The sequence below is a fragment of the Salmo trutta genome, chromosome 3 (assembly GCF_901001165.1).
Source record: "Salmo trutta chromosome 3, fSalTru1.1, whole genome shotgun sequence".
Lineage (NCBI taxonomy): Eukaryota > Metazoa > Chordata > Actinopteri > Salmoniformes > Salmonidae > Salmo > Salmo trutta.
Window position 1 is genome coordinate 41,481,064 of NC_042959.1, and position 16,339 is coordinate 41,497,402.

The window sequence follows — 16,339 nt, forward strand, 5'->3', positions numbered from 1 at the left end:
TATTTCTGGCTGGGTACTCTGCTGACATAATCTAATGTTTTGCTTTCGTTGTAAAGCCTTTTTGAAATCGGACAGTGTGGTTAGATTAACGAGAGTCTTGTCTTTAAATAGCTGTAAAATAGTCCTATGTTTGAAAAGTGGAAGTTTTGGGATTTTAGAGGAGTTTGTATTTCGCGCCCCGCCCATCATTGGATATTGGAGCAGATGTAAGAGGTTAATTAACAGAGTGACTCAAACATGACTTGACCTTGTTTGTGAAAAACTGTTTATTTCTGTATTTCATGATTGCAAGTTGCTGAAATGTGTCAATGTTTCTTTCATCGAGTCTAAACAGTACAGCAAAATGGTACTTACAGAGTGACTCAAACATGACAGACTATGTTTTTGAAAAGCTGTTTATTTCTGTATTACATGATTGCAACTTGCTGAAAAGTGTCAACAGTGTTCCTATCATCCTGATTCAGCAGTACAGCAAAAATGGTATTTACAGAGTGCATCAAACATGACAGACCTTGTTTGTGAAAAACTGTTTATTTCTGTATTTCATGATTGCAACTTGCTAAAAAGTGTCAACAATGTTTCTTTCATCGAGTCTAAACAGTACAGCAAAATGGTACTTACAGAGTGACTCAAACATGACAGACTATGTTTTTGAAAAGCTTTTTATTTCTGTATTACATGATTGCAACTTGCTGAAAAGTGTCAACAGTGTTCCTATCATCCTGATTCAGCAGTACAGCAAAAATGGTACTTACAGAGTGCATCAAACATGACTTAGACCTTGTTTGTGAAAAACTGTTTATTTCTGTATTTCATGATTGCAAGTTGCTGAAAAGTGTCAATGTTTCTTTCATCGAGTCTAAACAGTACAGCAAAATGGTACTTACAGAGTGACTCAAACATGACAGACTATGTTTTTGAAAAGCTGTTTATTTCTGTATTACATGATTGCAACTTGCTGAAAAGTGTGAACAGTGTTACTATCATCCTGATTCAGCAGTACAGCAACAATTGTATTTACAGAGTGCATCAAACATGACAGACCTTGTTTGTGAAAAACTGTTTATTTCTGTATTTCATGATTGCAAGTTGCTGAAATGTGTCAATGTTTCTTTCATCGAGTCTAAACAGTACAGCAAAATGGTACTTTCAGAGTGACTCAAACATGACAGACTATGTTTTTGAAAAGCTTTTTATTTCTGTATTACATGATTGCAACTTGCTGAAAAGAATCAACAGTGTTCCTATCATCCTGATTCAGCAGTACAGCAAAAATGGTACTTACATAGTGCATCAAACATGACTTAGACCTTGTTTGTGAAAAACTGTTTATTTCTGTATTTCATGATTGCAAGTTGCTGAAATGTGTCAATGTTTCTTTCATCGAGTCTGAACAGTACAGCAAAATGGTACTTACAGAGTGACTCAAACATGACAGACTATGTTTTTGAAAAGCTGTTTATTTCTGTATTACATTATAGCAACTTGCTGAAAAGTGTCAACATTGTTCCTATCATCCTGATTCAGCAGTACAGCAAAAATGGTACTTACAGAGTGCATCAAACATGACTTAAGACCTTGTTTGTGAAAAACTGTTTATTTCTGTATTTCATGATTGCAACTTGCAGAAAAGTGTCAACAATGTTTCTTTCATCGAGTCTAAACAGTACAGCAATATGGTACTTACAGAGTGAATCAAACATGACAGACTAAGTTTTTGAAAAGCTGTTTAATTCTGTATTACATGATTGCAACTTGCTGAAAAGTGTCAACAGTGTTCCTATCATCCTGATTCAGCAGTACAGCAAAAATGGTACTTACAGAGTGCATCAAACATGACTTAGACCTTGTTTGTGAAAAACTGTTTATTTCTGTATTTCATGATTGCAAGTTGCAGAAAAGTGTCAACAATGTTTCTTTCATCGAGTCTAAACAGTACAGCAAAATGGTACTTACAGAGTGACTCAAACATGACAGACTATGTTTTTGAAAAGCTGTTTATTTCTGTATTACATGATTGCAACTTGCTGAAAGTGTCAACAGTGTTCCTATCATCCTGATTCAGCAGTACAGCAAAAATGGTACTTACAGAGTGCATCAAACATGACTTAGACCTTGTTTGTGAAAAACTGTTTATTTCTGTATTTCATGATTGCAAGTTGCTGAAATGTGTCAATGTTTCTTTCATCGAGTCTAAACAGTACAGCAAAATGGTACTTACAGAGTGACTCAAACATGACAGACTATGTTTTTGAAAAGCTGTTTATTTCTGTATTACATGATTGCAACTTGCTGAAAAGTGTCAACAGTGTTCCTATCATCCTGATTCAGCAGTACAGCAAAAATGGTACTTACAGAGTGCATCAAACATGACTTAGACCTTGTTTGTGAAAAACTGTTTATTTCTGTATTTCATGATTGCAACTTGCTAAAAAGTGTCAACAATGTTTCTTTCATCGAGTCTAAACAGTACAGCAAAATGGTACTTACAGAGTGCATCAAACATGACTTAGACCTTGTTTGTGAAAAACTGTTTATTTCTGTATTTCATGATTGCAAGTTGCTGAAATGTGTCAATGTTTCTTTCATCGAGTCTAAACAGTACAGCAAAATGGTACTTACAGAGTGACTCAAACATGACAGACTATGTTTTTGAAAAGCTTTTTATTTCTGTATTACATTATAGCAACTTGCTGAAAAGTGTCAACATTGTTCCTATCATCCTGATTCAGCAGTACAGCAAAAATGGTACTTACAGAGTGCATCAAACATGACTTAAGACCTTGTTTGTGAAAAACTGTTTATTTCTGTATTTCATGATTGCAACTTGCAGAAAAGTGTCAACAATGTTTCTTTCATCGAGTCTAAAAAGTACAGCAAAATGGTACTTACAGAGTGACTCAAACATGACAGACTATGTTTTTGAAAAGCTGTTTAATTCTGTATTACATGATTGCAACTTGCTGAAAAGTGTCAACAGTGTTCCTATCATCCTGATTCAGCAGTACAGCAACAATTGTATTTACAGAGTGCATCAAACATGACAGACCTTGTTTGTGAAAAACTGTTTATTTCTGTATTTCATGATTGCAACTTGCTAAAAAGTGTCAACAATGTTTCTTTCATCGAGTCTAAACAGTACAGCAAAATGGTACTTACAGAGTGACTCAAACATGACAGACTATGTTTTTGAAAAGCTGTTTAATTCTGTATTACATGATTGCAACTTGCTGAAAAGTGTCAACAGTGTTCCTATCATCCTGATTCAGCAGTACAGCAAAAATGGTACTTACAGAGTGCATCAAACATGACTTAGACCTTGTTTGTGAAAAACTGTTTATTTCTGTATTTCATGATTGCAACTTGCTAAAAAGTGTCAACAATGTTTCTTTCATCGAGTCTAAACAGTACAGCAAAATGGTACTTACAGAGTGACTCAAACATGACAGACTATGTTTTTGAAAAGCTGTTTAATTCTGTATTACATGATTGCAACTTGCTGAAAAGTGTCAACAGTGTTCCTATCATCCTGATTCAGCAGTACAGCAAAAATGGTACTTACAGAGTGCATCAAACATGACTTAGACCTTGTTTGTGAAAAACTGTTTATTTCTGTATTTCATGATTGCAACTTGCAGAAAAGTGTCAACAATGTTTCTTTCATCGAGTCTAAACAGTACAGCAAAATGGTACTTACAGAGTGACTCAAACATGACAGACTATGTTTTTGAAAAGCTGTTTAATTCTGTATTACATGATTGCAACTTGCTGAAAAGTGTCAACAGTGTTCCTATCATCCTGATTCAGCAGTACAGCAAAAATGGTACTTACAGAGTGCATCAAACATGACTTAGACCTTGTTTGTGAAAAACTGTTTATTTCTGTATTTCATGATTGCAACTTGCAGAAAAGTGTCAACAATGTTTCTTTCATCGAGTCTAAACAGTACAGCAAAATGGTACTTACAGAGTGACTCAAACATGACTTAGACTATGTTTTTGAAAAGCTGTTTATTTCTGTATTACATGATTGCAACTTGCTGAAAAGTGTCAACAGTGTTCCTATCATCCTGATTCAGCAGTACAGCAAAAATGGTACTTACAGAGTGCATCAAACATGACTTAGACCTTGTTTGTGAAAAACTGTTCATTTCTGTATTTCATGATTGCAGGTTGCTGAAATGTGTCAATGTTTCTTTCATCGAGTCTGAACAGTACAGCAAAATGGTACTTACAGAGTGACTCAAACATGACAGACTATGTTTTTGAAAAGCTTTTTATTTCTGTATTACATTATAGCAACTTGTTGAAAAGTGTCAACATTGTTCCTATCATCCTGATTCAGCAGTACAGCAAAAATGGTACTTACAGAGTGCATCAAACATGACTTAAGACCTTGTTTGTGAAAAACTGTTTATTTCTGTATTTCATGATTGCAACTTGCAGAAAAGTGTCAACAATGTTTCTTTCATCGAGTCTAAAAAGTACAGCAAAATGGTACTTACAGAGTGACTCAAACATGACAGACTATGTTTTTGAAAAGCTGTTTAATTCTGTATTACATGATTGCAACTTGCTGAAAAGTGTCAACAGTGTTCCTATCATCCTGATTCAGCAGTACAGCAACAATGGTACTTACAGAGTGCATCAAACATGACTAGACCTTGTTTGTGAAAAACTGTTTATTTCTGTATTTCATGATTGCAACTTGCTAGAAAAGTGTCAACAATGTTTCTTTCATCGAGTCTAAACAGTACAGCAAAATGGTACTTACAGAGTGACTCAAACATGACAGACTATGTTTTTGAAAAGCTGTTTATTTCTGTATTACATGATTGCAACTTGCTGAAAAGTGTCAACAGTGTTCCTATCATCCTGATTCAGCAGTACAGCAAAAATGGTACTTACAGAGTGCATAAAACATGACTTAGACCTTGTTTGTGAAAAACTGTTTATTTCTGTATTTCATGATTGCAAGTTGCTGAAATGTGTCAATGTTTCTTTCATCGAGTCTGAACAGTACAGCAAAATGGTACTTACAGAGTGACTCAAACATGACAGACTATGTTTTTGAAAAGCTGTTTATTTCTGTATTACATGATTGCAACTTGCTGAAAAGTGTCAACAGTGTTCCTATCATCCTGATTCAGCAGTACAGCAAAAATGGTACTTACAGAGTGCATCAAACATGACTTAGACCTTGTTTGTGAAAAACTGTTTATTTCTGTATTTCATGATTGCAAGTTGCAGAAAAGTGTCAACAATGTTTCTTTCATCGAGTCTAAACAGTACAGCAAAATGGTACTTACAGAGTGACTCAAACATGACAGACTATGTTTTTGAAAAGCTGTTTATTTCTGTATTACATGATTGCAACTTGCTGAAAAGTGTCAACAGTGTTCCTATCATCCTGATTCAGCAGTACAGCAAAAATGGTACTTACAGAGTGCATCAAACATGACTTAGACCTTGTTTGTGAAAAACTGTTTATTTCTGTATTTCATGATTGCAAGTTGCTGAAAAGTGTCAATGTTTCTTTCATCGAGTCTAAACAGTACAGCAAAATGGTACTTACAGAGTGACTCAAACATGACAGACTATGTTTTTGAAAAGCTGTTTAATTCTGTATTACATGATTGCAACTTGCTGAAAAGTGTCAACAGTGTTCCTATCATCCTGATTCAGCAGTACAGCAAAAATGGTACTTACAGAGTGCATCAAACATGACTTAGACCTTGTTTGTGAAAAACTGTTTATTTCTGTATTTCATGATTGCAAGTTGCAGAAAAGTGTCAACAATGTTTCTTTCATCGAGTCTAAACAGTACAGCAAAATGGTACTTACAGAGTGACTCAAACATGACAGACTATGTTTTTGAAAAGCTGTTTATTTCTGTATTACATGATTGCAACTTGCTGAAAAGTGTCAACAGTGTTCCTATCATCCTGATTCAGCAGTACAGCAAAAATGGTACTTACAGAGTGCATCAAACATGACTTAGACCTTGTTTGTGAAAAACTGTTTATTTCTGTATTTCATGATTGCAACTTGCAGAAAAGTGTCAACAATGTTTCTTTCATCGAGTCTAAACAGTACAACAAAATGGTACTTACAGTGACTCAAACATGACTTAACTATGTTTTTGAAAAGCTGTTTATTTCTGTATTACATGATTGCAACTTGCTGAAAAGTGTCAACAGTGTGCCTATCATCCTGATTCAGCAGTACAGCAAAAATGGTACTTACAGAGTGCATCAAACATGACTTAGACCTTGTTTGTGAAAAACTGTTTATTTCTGTATTTCATGATTGCAGGTTGCTGAAATGTGTCAATGTTTCTTTCATCGAGTCTAAACAGTACAGCAAAATGGTACTTACAGAGTGACTCAAACATGACAGACTATGTTTTTGAAAAGCTGTTTATTTCTGTATACATGATTGCAACTTGCTGAAAAGTGTCAACAGTGTTCCTATCATCCTGATTCAGCAGTACAGCAAAAATGGTACTTACAGAGTGCATCAAACATGACTTAGACCTTGTTTGTGAAAAACTGTTTATTTCTGTATTTCATGATTGCAAGTTGCAGAAAAGTGTCAACAATGTTTCTTTCATCGAGTCTAAACAGTACAGCAAAATGGTACTTACAGAGTGACTCAAACATGACAGACTATGTTTTTGAAAAGCTGTTTAATTCTGTATTACATGATTGCAACTTGCTGAAAAGTGTCAACAGTGTTCCTATCATCCTGATTCAGCAGTACAGCAACAATGGTACTTACAGAGTGCATCAAACATGACTTAGACCTTGTTTGTGAAAAACTGTTTATTTCTGTATTTCATGATTGCAAGTTGCTAGAAAAGTGTCAACAATGTTTCTTTCATCGAGTCTAAACAGTACAGCAAAATGGTACTTACAGAGTGACTCAAACATGACAGACTATGTTTTTGAAAAGCTGTTTATTTCTGTATTACATGATTGCAACTTGCTGAAAAGTGTCAACAGTGTTCCTATCATCCTGATTCAGCAGTACAGCAAAAATGGTACTTACAGAGTGCATCAAACATGACTTAGACCTTGTTTGTGAAAAACTGTTTATTTCTGTATTTCATGATTGCAAGTTGCTGAAATGTGTCAATGTTTCTTTCATCGAGTCTAAACAGTACAGCAAAATGGTACTTACAGAGTGACTCAAACATGACAGACTATGTTTTTGAAAAGCTGTTTATTTCTGTATTACATGATTGCAACTTGCTGAAAAGTGTCAACAGTGTTCCTATCATCCTGATTCAGCAGTACAGCAAAAATGGTACTTACAGAGTGCATCAAACATGACTTAGACCTTGTTTGTGAAAAACTGTTTATTTCTGTATTTCATGATTGCAAGTTGCAGAAAAGTGTCAACAATGTTTCTTTCATCGAGTCTAAACAGTACAGCAAAATGGTACTTACAGAGTGACTCAAACATGACAGACTATGTTTTTGAAAAGCTGTTTATTTCTGTATTACATGATTGCAACTTGCTGAAAAGTGTCAACAGTGTTCCTATCATCCTGATTCAGCAGTACAGCAAAAATGGTACTTACAGAGTGCATCAAACATGACTTAGACCTTGTTTGTGAAAAACTGTTTATTTCTGTATTTCATGATTGCAAGTTGCAGAAAAGTGTCAACAATGTTTCTTTCATCGAGTCTAAACAGTACAACAAAATGGTACTTACAGTGACTCAAACATGACTTAACTATGTTTTTGAAAAGCTGTTTATTTCTGTATTACATGATTGCAACTTGCTGAAAAGTGTCAACAGTGTTCCTATCATCCTGATTCAGCAGTACAGCAAAAATGGTACTTACAGAGTGCATCAAACATGACTTAGACCTTGTTTGTGAAAAACTGTTTATTTCTGTATTTCATGATTGCAAGTTGCTGAAAATGTGTCAATGTTTCTTTCATCGAGTCTAAACAGTACAGCAAAATGGTACTTACAGAGTGACTCAAACATGACAGACTATGTTTTTGAAAAGCTGTTTATTTCTGTATTACATGATTGCAACTTGCTGAAAAGTGTCAATGTTTCTTTCATCGAGTCTAAACAGTACAGCAAAATGTTACTTACAGAGTGACTCAAACATGACAGACTATGTTTTTGAAAAGCTGTTTAATTCTGTATTACATGATTGCAACTTGCTGAAAAGTGTCAACAGTGTTACTCTCATCCTGATTCAGCAGTACAGCAACAATTGTATTTACAGAGTGCATCAAACATGACAGACCTTGTTTGTGAAAAACTGTTTATTTCTGTATTTCATGATTGCAAGTTGCTGAAATGTGTCAATGTTTCTTTCATCGAGTCTAAACAGTACATCAAAATGGTAGTTTACAGAGTGACTCAAACATGACAGACTATGTTTTTGAAAAGCTGTTTATTTCTGTATTACATGATTGCAACTTGCTGAAAAGTGTCAACAGTGTTCCTATCATCCTGATTCAGCAGTACAGCAAAAATGGTACTTACATAGTGCATCAAACATGACTTAGACCTTGTTTGTGAAAAACTGTTTATTTCTGTATTTCATGATTGCAAGTTGCTGAAAATGTGTCAATGTTTCTTTCATCGAGTCTAAACAGTACAGCAAAATGGTACTTACAGAGTGACTCAAACATGACAGACTATGTTTTTGAAAAGCTGTTTATTTCTGTATTACATGATTGCAACTTGCTGAAAAGTGTCAACAGTGTTCCTATCATCCTGATTCAGCAGTACAGCAAAAATGGTACTTACAGAGTGCATCAAACATGACTTAGACCTTGTTTGTGAAAAACTGTTTATTTCTGTATTTCATGATTGCAAGTTGCAGAAAAGTGTCAACAATGTTTCTTTCATCGAGTCTAAACAGTACAGCAAAATGGTACTTACAGAGTGACTCAAACATGACAGACTATGTTTTTGAAAAGCTGTTTATTTCTGTATTACATGATTGCAACTTGCTGAAAAGTGTCAACAGTGTTCCTATCATCCTGATTCAGCAGTACAGCAAAAATGGTACTTACAGAGTGCATCAAACATGACTTAGACCTTGTTTGTGAAAAACTGTTTATTTCTGTATTTCATGATTGCAAGTTGCTGAAATGTGTCAATGTTTCTTTCATCGAGTCTAAACAGTACAGCAAAATGGTACTTACAGAGTGACTCAAACATGACAGACTATGTTTTTGAAAAGCTGTTTATTTCTGTATTACATGATTGCAACTTGCTGAAAAGTGTCAATGTTTCTTTCATCAGGTCTAAACAGTACAGCAAAATGTTACTTACAGCGTGACTCAAACATGACAGACTATGTTTTTGAAAAGCTGTTTAATTCTGTATTACATGATTGCAACTTGCTGAAAAGTGTCAACAGTGTTCCTATCATCCTGATTCAGCAGTACAGCAAAAATGGTACTTACATAGTGCATCAAACATGACTTAGACCTTGTTAGTGAAAAACTCTTTATTTCTGTATTTCATGATTGCAAGTTGCTGAAATGTGTCAATGTTTCTTTCATCGAGTCTAAACAGTACAGCAAAATGGTACTTACAGAGTGACTCAAACATGACAGACTATGTTTTTGAAAAGCTGTTTATTTCTGTATTACATGATTGCAACTTGCTGAAAAGTGTCAACAGTGTTCCTATCATCCTGATTCAGCAGTACAGCAAAAATGGTACTTACAGAGTGCATCAAACATGACTTAGACCTTGTTTGTGAAAAACTGTTTATTTCTGTATTTCATGATTGCAAGTTGCAGAAAAGTGTCAACAATGTTTCTTTCATCGAGTCTAAACAGTACAGCAAAATGGTACTTACAGAGTGACTCAAACATGACAGACTATGTTTTTGAAAAGCTGTTTATTTCTGTATTACATGATTGCAACTTGCTGAAAAGTGTCAACAGTGTTCCTATCATCCTGATTCAGCAGTACAGCAAAAATGGTACTTACAGAGTGCATCAAACATGACTTAGACCTTGTTTGTGAAAAACTGTTTATTTCTGTATTTCATGATTGCAAGTTGCAGAAAAGTGTCAACAATGTTTCTTTCATCGAGTCTAAACAGTACAGCAAAATGGTACTTACAGAGTGACTCAAACATGACAGACTATGTTTTTGAAAAGCTGTTTATTTCTGTATTACATGATTGCAACTTGCTGAAAAGTGTCAACAGTGTTCCTATCATCCTGATTCAGCAGTACAGCAAAAATGGTACTTACAGAGTGCATCAAACATGACTTAGACCTTGTTTGTGAAAAACTGTTTATTTCTGTATTTCATGATTGCAAGTTGCAGAAAAGTGTCAACAATGTTTCTTTCATCGAGTCTAAACAGTACAGCAAAATGGTACTTACAGTGACTCAAACATGACTTAACTATGTTTTTGAAAAGCTGTTTATTTCTGTATTACATGATTGCAACTTGCTGAAAAGTGTCAACAGTGTTCCTATCATCCTGATTCAGCAGTACAGCAAAAATGGTACTTACAGAGTGCATCAAACATGACTTAGACCTTGTTTGTGAAAAACTGTTTATTTCTGTATTTCATGATTGCAAGTTGCTGAAATGTGTCAATGTTTCTTTCATCGAGTCTAAACAGTACAGCAAAATGGTACTTACAGAGTGACTCAAACATGACAGACTATGTTTTTGAAAAGCTGTTTATTTCTGTATTACATGATTGCAACTTGCTGAAAAGTGTCAATGTTTCTTTCATCGAGTCTAAACAGTACAGCAAAATGGTACTTACAGAGTGACTCAAACATGACAGACTATGTTTTTGAAAAGCTGTTTATTCTGTATTACATGATTGCAACTTGCTGAAAAGTGTCAACAGTGTTCCTATCATCCTGATTAAGCAGTACAGCAGAATGGTGTTAACAGAGTGACTCAAACATGACTTGACCTTGTTTGTGAAAAACTGTTTATTTCTGTATTTCATGATTGCAAGTTGCTGAAATGTGTCAATGTTTCTTTCATCGAGTCTAAACAGTACAGCAAAATGGTACTTACAGAGTGACTCAAACATGACAGACTATGTTTTTGAAAAGCTGTTTATTTCTGTATTACATGATTGCAACTTGCTGAAAAGTGTCAACAGTGTTCCTATCATCCTGATTCAGCAGTACAGCAAAAATGGTACTTACAGAGTGCATCAAACATGACTTAGACCTTGTTTGTGAAAAACTGTTTATTTCTGTATTTCATGATTGCAAGTTGCTGAAAAGTGTCAATGTTTCTTTCATCGAGTCTAAACAGTACAGCAAAATGGTACTTACAGAGTGACTCAAACATGACAGACTATGTTTTTGAAAAGCTGTTTATTTCTGTATTACATGATTGCAACTTGCTGAAAAGTGTCAACAGTGTTCCTATCATCCTGATTCAGCAGTACAGCAAAAATGGTACTTACAGAGTGCATCAAACAATGCAACTTGCTGAAAAGTGTCAACAGTGTTCCTATCATCCTGATTCAGCAGTACAGCAAAAATGGTACTTACAGAGTTGCATCAAACATGACTTAGACCTTGTTTGTGAAAAAACTGTTTATTTCTGTATTTCATGATTGCAAGTTGCTGAAATGTGTCAATGTTTTCTTTCATCGAGTCTAAACAGTACAGCAAAATGGTACTTACAGAGTGACTCAAACATGACAGACTATGTTTTGAAAAGCTGTTTATTTCTGTATTACATGATTGCAACTTGCTGAAAAGTGTCAACAGTGTTCCTATCATCCTGATTCAGCAGTACAGCAAAAATGGTACTTACAGAGTGCATCAAACATGACTTAGACCTTGTTTGTGAAAACTGTTTATTTCTGTATTTCATGATTGCAAGTTGCTGAAAAGTGTCAACAATGTTTCTTTCATCGAGTCTAAACAGTACAGCAAAATGGTACTTACAGAGTGCATCAAACATGACTTAGACCTTGTTTGTGAAAAACTGTTTATTTCTGTATTTCATGATTGCAACTTGCAGAAAGTGTCAACAATGTTTCTTTCATCGAGTCTAAACAGTACAGCAAAATGGTACTTACAGAGTGACTCAAACATGACAGACCTTGTTTGTGAAAAACTGTTTATTTCTGTATTTCATGATTGCAAGTTGCTGAAAAGTGTCAACAATGTTTCTTTCATCGAGTCTAAACAGTAACAGCAAAATGGTACTTACAGAGTGACTCAAACATGACAGACTATGTTTTTGAAAAAGCTGTTTATTTCTGTATTACATGATTGCAACTTGCTGAAAAGTGTCAACAGTGTTCCTATCATCCTGATTCAGCAGTACAGCAAAAATGGTACTTACAGAGTGCATCAAACATGACTTAGACCTTGTTTGTGAAAAACTGTTTATTTCTGTATTTCATGATTGCAAGTTGCAGAAAAGTGTCAATGTTTCTTCATCGAGTCTCAGCAGTACAGCAAAAATGGTACTTACAGAGTGCATCAAACATGACTTAGACCTTGTTTGTGAAAAACTGTTTATTTCTGTATTTCATGATTGCAAGTTGCTGAAAAGTGTCAACAATGTTTCTTTCATCGAGTCTAAACAGTACAGCAAAATGGTACTTACAGAGTGACTCAAACATGACAGACTATGTTTTTGAAAAGCTGTTTATTTCTGTATTACATGATTGCAACTTGCTGAAAAGTGTCAACAGTGTTCCTATCATCCTGATTCAGCAGTACAGCAAAAATGGTACTTACAGAGTGCATCAAACATGACTTAGACCTTGTTTGTGAAAAACTGTTTATTTCTGTATTTCATGATTGCAAGTTGCAGAAAAGTGTCAACAATGTTTCTTTCATCGAGTCTAAACAGTACAGCAAAATGGTACTTACAGAGTGACTCAAACATGACAGACTATGTTTTTGAAAAGCTGTTTATTTCTGTATTACATGATTGCAACTTGCTGAAAAGTGTCAACAGTGTTCCTATCATCCTGATTCAGCAGTACAGCAAAAATGGTACTTACAGAGTGCATCAAACATGACTTAGACCTTGTTTGTGAAAAACTGTTTATTTCTGTATTTCATGATTGCAAGTTGCATGAAAAGTGTGACAATGTTTCTTTCATCGAGTCTAAACAGTACAGCAAAATGGTACTTACAGAGTGACTCAAACATGACAGACTATGTTTTTGAAAAGCTGTTTATTTCTGTATTACATGATTGCAACTTGCTGAAAAGTGTCAACAGTGTTCCTATCATCCTGATTCAGCAGTACAGCAAAAATGGTACTTACAGAGTGCATCAAACATGACTTAGACCTTGTTTGTGAAAAACTGTTTATTTCTGTATTTCATGATTGCAAGTTGCTGAAAAGTGTCAACAATGTTTCTTTCATCGAGTCTAAACAGTACAGCAAAATGGTACTTACAGAGTGACTCAAACATGACAGACTATGTTTTTGAAAAGCTGTTTATTTCTGTATTACATGATTGCAACTTGCTGAAAAGTGTCAACAGTGTTCCTATCATCCTGATTCAGCAGTACAGCAAAAATGGTACTTACAGAGTGCATCAAACATGACTTAGACCTTGTTTGTGAAAAACTGTTTATTTCTGTATTTCATGATTGCAAGTTGCTGAAAAGTGTCAACAATGTTTCTTTCATCGAGTCTAAACAGTACAGCAAAATGGTACTTACAGAGTGACTCAAACATGACAGACTATGTTTTTGAAAAGCTGTTTATTTCTGTATTACATGATTGCAACTTGCTGAAAAGTGTCAACAGTGTTCCTATCATCCTGATTCAGCAGTACAGCAAAAATGGTACTTACAGAGTGCATCAAACATGACTTAGACCTTGTTTGTGAAAAACTGTTTATTTCTGTATTTCATGATTGCAAGTTCCTGTAAAGTGTCAATGTTTCTTTCATCGAGTCTAAACAGTACAGCAAAATGGTACTTACAGAGTGACTCAAACATGACAGACTATGTTTTTGAAAAGCTGTTTATTTCTGTATTACATGATTGCAACTTGCTGAAAAGTGTCAACAGTGTTCCTATCATCCTGATTCAGCAGTACAGCAAAAATGGTACTTACAGAGTGCATCAAACATGACTTAGACCTTGTTTGTGAAAAACTGTTTATTTCTGTATTTCATGATTGCAAGTTGCAGAAAAGTGTCAACAATGTTTCTTTCATCGAGTCTAAACAGTACAGCAAAATGGTACTTACAGAGTGACTCAAACATGACAGACTATGTTTTTGAAAAGCTGTTTATTTCTGTATTACATGATTGCAACTTGCTGAAAAGTGTCAACAGTGTTCCTATCATCCTGATTCAGCAGTACAGCAAAAATGGTACTTACAGAGTGCATCAAACATGACTTAGACCTTGTTTGTGAAAAACTGTTTATTTCTGTATTTCATGATTGCAAGTTGCTGAAAAGTGTCAATGTTTCTTTCATCGAGTCTAAACAGTACAGCAAAATGGTACTTACAGAGTGACTCAAACATGACAGACCTTGTTTGTGAAAAACTGTTTATTTCTGTATTACATGATTGCAACTTGCTGAAAAGTGTCAACAATGTTTCTTTCATCGAGTCTAAACAGTACAGCAAAATGGTACTTACAGAGTGACTCAAAACATGATTTAGACCTTCTTTTGAAAAACGGTTTATTTCTGTATTTCATGATTGCAACTTGCTGAAAAGTGTCAACAGTGTTCCTATCATCCTGATTCAGCAGTACAGCAAAAATGGTACTTACAGAGTGCATCAAACATGACTTAGACCTTGTTTGTGAAAAACTGTTTATTTCTGTATTTCATGATTGCAAGTTGCAGAAAAGTGTAAAAATGTTTCTTTCATCGAGTCTAAACAGTACAGCAAAATGGTACTTACAGAGTGACTCAAACATGACAGACTATGTTTTTGAAAAGCTGTTTATTTCTGTATTACATGATTGCAACTTGCTGAAAAGTGTCAACAGTGTTCCTATCATCCTGATTCAGCAGTACAGCAAAAATGGTACTTACAGAGTGCATCAAACATGACTTAGACCTTGTTTGTGAAAAACTGTTTATTTCTGTATTTCATGATTGCAAGTTGCCTGAAAAGTGTCAACAATGTTTCTTTCATCGAGTCTAAACAGTACAGCAAAATGGTACTTACAGAGTGACTCAAACATGACAGACTATGTTTTTGAAAAGCTGTTTATTTCTGTATTACATGATTGCAACTTGCTGAAAAGTGTCAACAGTGTTCCTATCATCCTGATTCAGCAGTACAGCAAAAATGGTACTTACAGAGTGCATCAAACATGACTTAGACCTTGTTTGTGAAAAACTGTTTATTTCTGTATTTCATGATTGCAAGTTGCTGAAAAGTGTCAATGTTTCTTTCATCGAGTCTAAACAGTACAGCAAAATGGTACTTACAGAGTGACTCAAACATGACAGACTATGTTTTGAAAAGCTGTTTATTTCTGTATTACATGATTGCAACTTGCTGAAAAGTGTCAACAGTGTTCCTATCATCCTGATTCAGCAGTACAGCAAAAATGGTACTTACAGAGTGCATCAAACATGACTTAGACCTTGTTTGTGAAAAACTGTTTATTTCTGTATTTCATGATTGCAAGTTGCTGAAAAGTGTCAATGTTTCTTTCATCGAGTCTAAACAGTACAGCAAAATGGTACTTACAGAGTGACTCAAACATGACTTAGACCTTGTTTGTGAAAAACTGTTTATTTCTGTATTTCATGATTGCAAGTTGCTGAAAAGTGTCAATGTTTCTTTCATCGAGTCTAAACAGTACAGCAAAATGGTACTTACAGAGTGACTCAAACATGACAGACTATGTTTTTGAAAAGCTGTTTATTTCTGTATTACATGATTGCAACTTGCTGAAAAGTGTCAACAGTGTTCCTATCATCCTGATTCAGCAGTACAGCAAAAATGGTACTTACAGAGTGCATCAAACATGACTTAGACCTTGTTTGTGAAAAACTGTTTATTTCTGTATTTCATGATTGCAAGTTGCTGAAAAGTGTCAAATGTTTCTTTCATCGAGTCTAAACAGTACAGCAAAATGGTACTTACAGAGTGACTCAAACATGACAGACTATGTTTTTGAAAAGCTGTTTATTTCTGTATTACATGATTGCAACTTGCTGAAAAGTGTCAACAGTGTTCCTATCATCCTGATTCAGCAGTACAGCAAAAATGGTACTTACAGAGTGCATCAAACATGACTTAGACCTTGTTTGTGAAAAACTGTTTATTTCTGTATTTCATGATTGCAAGTTGCAGAAAAGTGTCAACAATGTTTCTTTCATCGAGTCTAAACAGTACAGCA